The sequence below is a fragment of the Gekko japonicus genome, unplaced genomic scaffold (assembly GCF_001447785.1).
Source record: "Gekko japonicus isolate JY-2015 unplaced genomic scaffold, Gekko_japonicus_V1.1 scaffold1408, whole genome shotgun sequence".
NCBI lineage: Eukaryota > Metazoa > Chordata > Lepidosauria > Squamata > Gekkonidae > Gekko > Gekko japonicus.
The window spans coordinates 418,517-428,254 of NW_015163131.1; the positions used below are offsets into that span (position 1 = coordinate 418,517).

A 9,738-nucleotide genomic window follows, 5' to 3' on the forward strand; every position below is an offset into this window, starting at 1 on the left:
CAAAGGAGCTCTGGGTGGGTCTCTGGGCCAGCATTCCAGGGGCTCGGCCGTGGCTCTGTTGGGCTGCCAACCAAGGCTCCCTCTAAGCTGTGGAGTCTTGTGAGTGAAAATTCTCCTGTGTGAGCTCCTGGCATTAAAGTTGTGAGCGAGCCATTTGGCTGCTGCATCGTTTGCTCTGGAGCCCTCCTTCCTGAGCTAAGACAAAAATGTGTGAGCCGGAGGCTAAAAAACTGTGAGCTAGCTCACACTAACTCAGCACTGCTGCCAGCCGCTTGTGCCTCTCTCTGGATTCCCCTTCTGCAAGGAAGAGAGATCCAAGGCTTGTCGTGACCCTTGTCGATCACTGGACAACCCGGTAGCAAAGCTGTTGCCATCTGCCTCCTTCATGGGAGCCACGTCAAATGAACCAGGGTGTCTCTATCCCGGCTGGTGACCACACCAACACAACCCAGGGTTCGCCCCGCCAGTCACCACCACGCACAAGTTGCCTGCGTCAGACTTGACAACGCCTGTGATCCTGCCTGTCTCCAGCTCAAAATCCGGATGGTGTCATATTCACCCAGATGAAGGGGTCTGGGTAGCAGATGGTCCTGGCATCATGCCTCACATGGTGAGGGATCCCCTTGGCACCGCTACAGAGATCTTCCTCACCTTGCACGGTTTGTACTTTGCCTCCTCTGGGGTGATTCGGTGAACCGCAAAGCGGCCTTTTGTGTCATAAACGAGGCAGGCGGGCTCTGCTGTCTTCTCAATGCTGGTTACATCCATGAAGCGACTTACCACCCTAGTCACTAAGGCGGATCAGATGGGAACATTCTGTGCTCAAAACGGAAGTATTCCAGCCAAATGCTGACCCAGAAGGCATTGCAAGACACTGCGCGTTGTGTTGTGCTACACGAGTGGGCCTGTACTGATTGGGGTTATATGCACACTTTCAAGTCATGAACAACTTTTTGGATACACAGCGTCCTGCTACCACGACTGCACCCTTCTAGTGACCTTTCACCTGCCACACAACCCTCTTCGCCCGGGACCAGGTGATCAGGAATCTCCCCCAGCATCACGCAAAGCATTTCGTATGTCTGTGGGCGGTACACTGACTGTCTACCAAGACAAGTCTCGGAAGAGGTTCTGCTATATTTAGATCCATCCAGCACAAAGATGCTGGCAATTTTGCCATATGGTAGTCATTTTGTGGCCTCCTGTACAGCCACGCTGAGAGCACCAGAGAGCCTCTCCCTCTGGCAAGCGTCGGGACACGTGACACAATATAAACCAACCAGCAGAGCTCCCCCTAAGGTACGCTGCCTGCCACCGAGAAAGAATGTCTGGAAGTCAGTCCAGCGCGATAAACAGCAGCACGGGAGCCCAGCCCCGTCCATACCCCTGCAGAGGGTGGAAATGGGGAGAGGCAGGGCGCCGGGGAGGATGCCTCCACCCACAGGGAAAAGGCTCCCTGCATCTTTAAGGGGGAAGGGGAAGGAGCAAATCGAGAAAGCAGCTCTCTTTGAAGTGTGTTTTCCATTTTCAAAGACCGCAAATGAGTTTTTGAAGTGTGTTTTCGCTCCATAAAATTGGTACTGCAGCAGGAGGCCATGTTTGTCAGTGGCACATCAGCGTAGTTCCCTGTTAAAGCCCCACGTTTTCTCCTACTGGTGCTGAAGAACGTAGACACACAGCGAGGGGAGCACTGCAGAAAGCAGAGCCCCAGTCACACACACAAAGCCTATACTTGTGTATAGACACAGAGAGCGTTTGGCTTTGCACACCAATGGCCAAACTGGCCCAATAACGGCCACCCCACTTCCTTCTACAGGCACACCACGTGCACGACCCTGAACATCTGGAGACAGTGCCACCAGTTTCCCTGGGTCTGGGACATCTCTGTGGCTTACATGGATGCCAGGGAGGGTCGCTCAGGATTCGTTTATAAGCACAAAGGTTTCAGAAATTGTTTTCCTTCTAGGAACTTTCAGTCCATGGGTGTAGTAATCATATTGTAGGTCCGTCAGGAGAGAAGGACTCCTCAGGAGAAGAGGAGTCCTGTGTAGCCAGCAGAAGCCGGCAAGCAAGAAGAGTTCACAGCCGACAGCGGATGCGGAGCCACCAGCTCCTCCCAGCCCCCAGGTCCCAACAGAGGAAACCCAGGGGGGTCCTTACCAGCCCTCCGCTTTCACACACACACACACACACACCCTTTGAGTGCCGGAGACGGAGGCTTAGAATGGAGCACCAGGAGGGAAGACGAAGTGCAGGTGACGAGGAGCTGCAGGGTTCCTCCCAAGCAGTTGGCTGCAAGCAAGACCTTCCAGCAGACGCCTATGAAAGCCAGTCAAGGGAGGCTGCTCGACGTGGAAGCGACAAGCCACCACCCGGTGAACTCTGCAGGCACAGCTCCTGACTCTGCTCCGCTCCGCTCCAGTGACCTTTGAACCAGCTTTGGTCTTGGATATTGGACCTGCTTGGATAGTGGACCTGTATATTTATTTATTATTTATTTAATTAATTCGGCTTCTATACCGCTCCTTCCCAAAGGCTCGGAGCGGTTTCCATAGACATTTTACATTTCCTATCTAGAGCCACAATACACGGGGGGGAGGGTGAATGCCTAAGGGCTCTTGTTGTACTATGTCATTCTTTCTTCTCTCTGCTCTTTGTGGTGGGCTTTTTTCCTCCACCTCCTGGCGATGGCGTCTCGGTGCAGGTCCCATTATTTTGCAGCGACTCCTTCAGGTGAGATCTTCATGGTGCGCGGCTGTGCAATGACCGCAGCTCCGGCACTTGTCCTATTGGCTCCACCACGCTGCGTCGTTGTGTCGCCGCGCCTCCCGGTCCAATCTTCACCCGGATTCTGCCGCCGCTCGACACCAGATGTTCGCCATGCTCACCAGGTCACCAGATCACCGCTTGTTGCCACCGCACCGCTGCTTCGCCGGCACTCCTGCTGCACACCGCTCCGTTGGGAGGAGGGTGCCCCCTGCTACCTAGGAGCAGGTACCCATTTATCTACTTGCAAGGCTTTCAAACCGCTGGGTGGGCGGGAGCTGGGACAAGGGCCGGGAGCTCATCCTGGCCACGGTGGGTCTCGAACAGCCTTATTGCAGGCTTTTACTGCCTGCGCCACCGCTCCCAAGCAGTGACCTTGGACTGCTAGACCTCGCTTTCTGGATCATGCTCGGAACTGGACTCTGCTCTCTCTGGTAACTGACCTTTGGGCTGAATCTCGACTCTGACTCGGCTTGCAGCCAGACTCTCGACAGCAGCTGGCAGAAACATGCTAGACGTGTCTCCTTATCCAGTCTAACTTATGCATCACCTTCCACGCCAATATCCAGCCAGTGCTGTGTGCAAAGTTCCTGACCCCCAGCTCAAGCGGGCCTCACTTACCCAGGCCACCGAGTAAGCCCTCAAGTGGTGCCCCTCCGCAGTGAACAGCAAGCCTCCCAATTCTCTCTCTTCACCTGCAGAACATTCTGCCGTCACACTGCATGTGCTAAATGGACAAGGGCGGCAACCTCTACACACCCCCGCGTACTGAAGTGACACACGTCATACAGCTAGCTGGAATCCCTAGTCCACGAAATGGGGGTGTTTTTTTAGAAAAGGGCGCTGTTGAGTTTACAGCTCAGTGAGCAATACAGCTCTGCCATATCATGCCGCACCGGAGTGGAATATCTGATCGCACCTTCAGGTGGTACAATGCAAAGGGCCACTGAGCAAATGCATCAGCACAGCATTTGCATTTCCTCCCCCCCCCTCCCCATTTCAGTCCACCCCACCATCTCCGGATAACTCAGAGCTGCCTATATGCAGCTGCCATGAGGCCACCTTCCGAGACTGTGTCTCCGCCCCCCCCCCACCCCCCCACAGAGGGCTTCCTGTCCCTCTCCCCTAAGGCCAGAAATCTAAGCCACCCAATGGAGCTGAGAGAGGAGAGGAGAGGCTCGGGGCAGGCAAAGGCATCCTACGCACAGCCATGTGCAGCCGGCCTCCAAGACTCCAGCTTCCACGATCCAACAACGTCCCTGGGCAGCAATTCTCCCGTCAGTCTCCCTTTAACATTGCTATGAACTTCTTGCACACCCAAAAGGAGAAATAAATCTCTCGGTAACTTGCAGAAAAAACAGACCTGAGGCCTTTCAAGAGATGCTTTGAGTCATCTGTTCACATTAAGAGGTCTGACCCACAGTTTATTCTTCAAAAATACATTATGAATTGCTTCACAAATTGCAATGCCATTACTGAGCAAACCTTTATATGCTCAGGTAATCCACAAGAATTTGGAAGTGCAAATATCCCATTAGGCGGGACGGAGTGGAGCACACACTCCGGCATAATGAAATCCAGGTCCCTGTTTCTCTTCTCTTCTCCAGTCCGAGTCCAACACCTCATTGTCAGGCTACTCTCCCCCCCTCTCCCCCCCCCCGCACAACCACGCAACTAATCAGTATACCGGAAGGGAGGTTTCTTTCGACACCCCTCCCTCAGTCACCCTGAGCTGTTTATCTGTTTATTTATTCTATGAAATACATTGCCCGCTCTCTGCCCATTGTCGGCTCAGGGTGGGTTACAACATATACGTATATGCAATTACTGCAGATTTACAAAACATATTAAGATAATCAATTTAAAATCCATGAAACCATCATCCTTATCTCACTAAAAACATCGGCGGGGCACATCTTCCAGACTCAGATTTGCACACTGCCTCTGCACACAGTTAAGAAAACCAGCTTGCACAAGCTTCTGAGTTCTCTTCATCAGGCCAGAGGCTGAACAGAAAAACAAAAACATAAGTGGGACGGGGATCTTCCGGGGCCTGATCTTGCTTTTGCACCCTGGCTGGCCTTTCAGGGGGATTCAACGGCTGGAGTAGAACCGGTATCAAGTTGCATCTTTAGTCTTCTGGGAGGCAGGAAAAACTGCAGCTTTCAAATGAATACCTATACCTATATCTATCTATATCTATCTATATAAACCCAATGATTGATCAAACGCCCGTAACACCGAATTGACCGCACAGGGCCCTTAAAGGGCCATAAGCAACAGTGTTATTACACTAACAAAACTGGACATTAATTTTAGATGTTACACCAGGTAAGGTATCAAGAGCAGTCAAAATGGGTAATGGGGGGGGACACACAAGAGACCCCATTCAGCACCATCTCTTCCCAGGTAATTCCTCTCTAGTTGGAAGAAAACCCCCCCCCTCTCTTTGATTCATTGTTTCCAAAATGGACCGCAATTGCTGATAGGCATGATGATCCAGACCAAAACTTCAGAGCAAAAGCCATGAAAATTCCTCCCGTCAGAGGCCAACCAAAATGCCACTGGAAGTCGGAGTGCTCCGGAACTCATTGCGCACTCACTCACTCACACCAGGGGGGTTCCCTGTTACTTGCTATCATCATCCATTAATCTACCTGACCCTTTTTGAAGCCACCCAAGCCTGGACTCATCACCGACCCTATAGCCCGATTCTGTCAGATCTCAGACACTAAGCAAGGTTGGCCCCAGTTAGTATTTGGGTGGGAGACCGCCAAGGAATTCCAGGGTCATGATGTGAAGGCAGGCAATGGCAAACCCACCTCTGTTAGTCTCTTGCCTTGAAAACTTTATAGGGTCACCATAAGGCAGGTGTGAGTTGATGGCGTTTACGGCACACGCACATGAGACGGAGTGAGCTCACCATTATACTTTGCGGCAGCCAATTCCTTGTTAACTGCAGAAAAGAGCAACAGTCCAGCAACACCTTAAAGGCTAACAAAATTAGTGGCAAGGTAGAAGCTTTTGTGAGTCGCTGCTCTTCATATAGAGCTAGAATATAAATCCATCTGTCCCTATACCTTGGAGAGTGGGGGGACATCGTAACCGTAATCGTCATCTGCTGACTTAAGAGTAGCAGGAATTTCAAGGGGAGATTAGAAAGAGAGGCTCCTGAATTGCAACTGGTAATTAAGCTCAAGACAATGGACTAAATCGAGACCTAGGTTTCCTGTCTCATTAGTAATGCTGATTTCTCCATGCTTACCAGTTACCACCCCTCTGAATATCACAGCTTATCCAATTATGCCTGCTATTATCATTCGCCTGCTATTGTCATTGGCCTGCTATTGCCATTTGGCATCTGAAATCACTCCACTCTTCAAGATATAAGGACAGATGGACTCACATTCTAGCTGTACCTGAAGAAGTAAGCCGTGACTCATGAGAGTTCCTCCCCTGCCACAATCTGTGTTAGTCTTTAAGGTGCTGTTGGACTCTTGCTCTTTTCTGCTACTGCAGACAGACTAACACAGATACCCATCTTGTTCTATCTATAGTTAACTGTGTCTTGCATGAAATACATTAGACCAGGGGTGTCAAACATGCAGCCCGGGGGCCGGATCAGGCCCCCGGAGGGCTTCTCTCAGGTCTGCAGTGGAACTGGCTGTCTCCTGCTTCTTCTTCCAGTTCAGCTGCTGCTGCTGCTGCGTCATCGTAGGTTTGCAGCTTACAGATACACACCTGAACAGCATACTCAAGACTGCAACAGCACAGACATTTTGATGCAATAATTCACAGCAAGAGGTGTCAATTATCAGACACTGTTAAATAGACAATTTATTTATTTATTTATTTATTTATTGGGATTTTTACCCCGCCCTCCCCACCAAGCGGCTCAGGGTGGCTTACAAGGGGCAATGCCCATATAAAACAAGGTAAAACATGAGTGCTAACGTTTTAAGCATGTTTTTATTTTAAGTAAAAGAAAACCCTTTGCGTTTATGTCCTTTATAAAGTTTGTATCGCCGCTACCAGGCATTACATTTTATGACACACGTGGCCTGGACTGGCCCAGCAAGGTCTCGTTTATGTCAGATCTGGCCCTCATAACAAGTGAGTTTGACACCCCTGCCTTAGACTGTTTGGTAAAGTCACATCTGTTATCGATAACCACATCTCTTCAGTTTAGCCGGAGGCCCATGAGACACACATCAGTTTCAAGTGACCCGAAGTCAGCTGCTGGAGGAGAAGATAAACGGATGCCTGGAGGTTCTCGACACTGACGGAGAAGAGCCAGGGCTATTTTTTTAAAAGAGCAGGCTTCCCACAGAGCCCTGCCTCAATAGGCTTAGTCTTGCTGCTGTAGGCAGTCTGGTAAAACGATAACCCTTTGCGAGAAGTCCTAAAAGGAACACACACACACACACACACACACACACACACACACACACACACAGGAGAAGCGCGCTCTGCAGCCGCTCTTCTAAGGCTGCCTGGCAGAATTCTGTGTGCGGCTCCTCTGCCCGTGGGGTCCTGCAATATTGAAGGAAGGCTTTTAAATATTCACGACAACCTGTCCCTTGGAAAGGGGCGGCTGTGCCCTGCAGCGCTTTCAAAAAGATCAACCTAGAATTTGTTTCTAATGCCACAATGGCTTCCCCTTAGTTCCAAAATATCCTCCAACCCCACATGACCCCCACCCCCACACAAACACACCACGTAACACACAACACAGAGTCATTGAGAACAGACGCATACAACACCCTGGATCCGAATGCAGGCACCGCGCAGGGATGAAGCGGCACTTATGGCCCACGTATTTATAACCACTGCTGGGACACAAAGGAGGGTGTCGGAACAAGGAAAGCGCTCTCAAAAGGTTAATCCAACTTTAGAAATTAACTTCTGAGCTGGGGCGGGGGGGGGGACCAAAGTCGACCACTCCAGGCAGGGACTTCCTGCCACAGGACTCCCACCCACCCCGGAGTCTTTTCTGCCCCCTCAGGAGGCAAGGGCATTGCTGTGAAGGGGGGAGAGACCAGCCGCAACTGGGCTGCTGGCTGATCCTGCTCTGACTAAAGTTTTTCTCCCGGCTTCATTTGGGTTCGGAATAACATCACCCACCTTGAGTTTTCTTCTGTTTGGAGAACTGGGCTAAAGTTATTACAAATAAATCAACAGGCATAACTCCACCCCTTGTCCAGAAAGAGAGTGGTTTCTCCCCTTTCAGGAAGACCACCAGGCGCCAGTGGCCAGTGCCTGCCAGTCAAGCTGATGAAGCCATGACTTCCTTTGGAGGTGTCCCTTGTGCTTCCCGAAAGGAAAAAAGAAACAGGCAGCTCCATCCCTGACCTTAGGAGCCTCCCCTGGACCTTTCAGAGGATCAAAGGCATCCGACACACCTGAAGCCCTACAGCAAACGGACTCCAGACCAGGGGAATGAGACTACTACGCAAATGCTCCTTTTACTATTGCTATTCAAACACAGCTCAGTCTACACCTGGGGGAACAGCCAGCCCTAGACGGCTGGGGAACATACTCAAGTCCACACAGAGGCCTGTAACCAAATCTAAGTATATGTGCCTCTCAGTGATCGAATAGGGGCCCACCTTGAAAAGTCCCCGCCTGCGGGAAACTAGCATGACAGGGAAACACATCCCAGGCCAGCCCCCTCAACACAATGCTCGTGTTTTTTACACAGGCAACAGTTCAGTTATCCCTGAAATAGTTAATCTGTAGAACAAATTTTGTCACATGCTTAAGGGTTGCTAGGCCAGAGTGACATCACAGGCTCTACTGCAACATTCTAGGAATTCCACCTCCTGATGGTCTTTACCATAGAGATTGGTGGGATTCCTAGAGTACTGTGGCATGCATGTGACATCACTTCTGGCTTTTTACCTGGTAGGGATCCACCCTGGTAGCGAGTCCAGTGTTCCCTCTAAGCTGAGTTAGTGTGAGCTAGCTCACAGTTTTCTAGCCTCTGGCTCACACATTTTTGTCTTCGCTCAGGAAGGATGGGGCTCCAGAGCAGACTAATTGTATGCAGCAGCCAAATCGCTCGCTCACCACTTTAATGCCAGGAGCTCACAAAGCAGGATTTCTGCGCATGAGACTCCACAGCTGAGAGGGAGCCTTGGTCTCAACGTCACCATTTCTCCCCCCTGCTTGACCCTCATTGTCCGGCAGGCAGGAAGGGGGGTGCTGCGGTAAGGCTTTCCTTGCCATCCGCTGGCACGCTTCTTCTGAACAGGCAAATGACTCAATCAATCAATCAATCAATCAGAACCCTTACTGCCGATAGACAGAACCTACAGCAGAAGATGACTCATCTCCCCTTCCTGCAAGTTCACGTGCTCATCACACATCCCAGACGGAGGCCTGGTTCTGTGTCACCTGATTTCTCCTTCTTGGTATTAAGGATGCCGGGGGGGGGGGGGGGGGCTCAAGTGACCACGTGGAACCTCAGGCCGAAGAGCAGGTGCAGGGATGAGGTATCCTAGCTGAGCCCTTCGCCCAAACTTCCAGGTTTTCTGTGCAAGGGGACTTGACTGTGCAGAGGAGCACTCAGTCTTGTGAGCCTCCTCCCGCTACCTGAACTGGCATAGTCGGCGGCCCAAAGTTTCGCCGCGGGGTGGTCAGCGCTGGACCCGGACCTGGGAGACCCTGGTCTGGTGCCCCAGTTGTGCCACAGAAGCCCCGTCCGTGGCCTTGGGCTGTTCGCACGCGCTCTGCCTCACCTCTGCCACACGGAGCTGTTGGGAGGATGAAACGGGGGGCGGGGAGACCCTCGGGAGCTGCTGTGGGGAGAAAGGTGGGATATGTATATAAACTAAAATAAAAATAAAATTTTAAAACCACGGAGGAGGAGGAGGAGGAGGAGGAGAAGAGATTGGATCTATACCCTGCCCTTCACTCGGAGTCTCAGAGCGGCTGACAATCTCCTCTCCCTCCCCCTCCCCACAACAGACA

The 9,738-nt window shown here is 51.5% G+C and overlaps 1 pseudogene; it reads right to left on the reverse strand.

Annotated features, from left to right (window-relative positions):
• Positions 1–242: 242 nt before the first annotated feature.
• On the reverse strand, positions 243–768 carry LOC107106754 (annotated as a pseudogene).
• Positions 769–9,738: the final 8,970 nt, after the last annotated feature.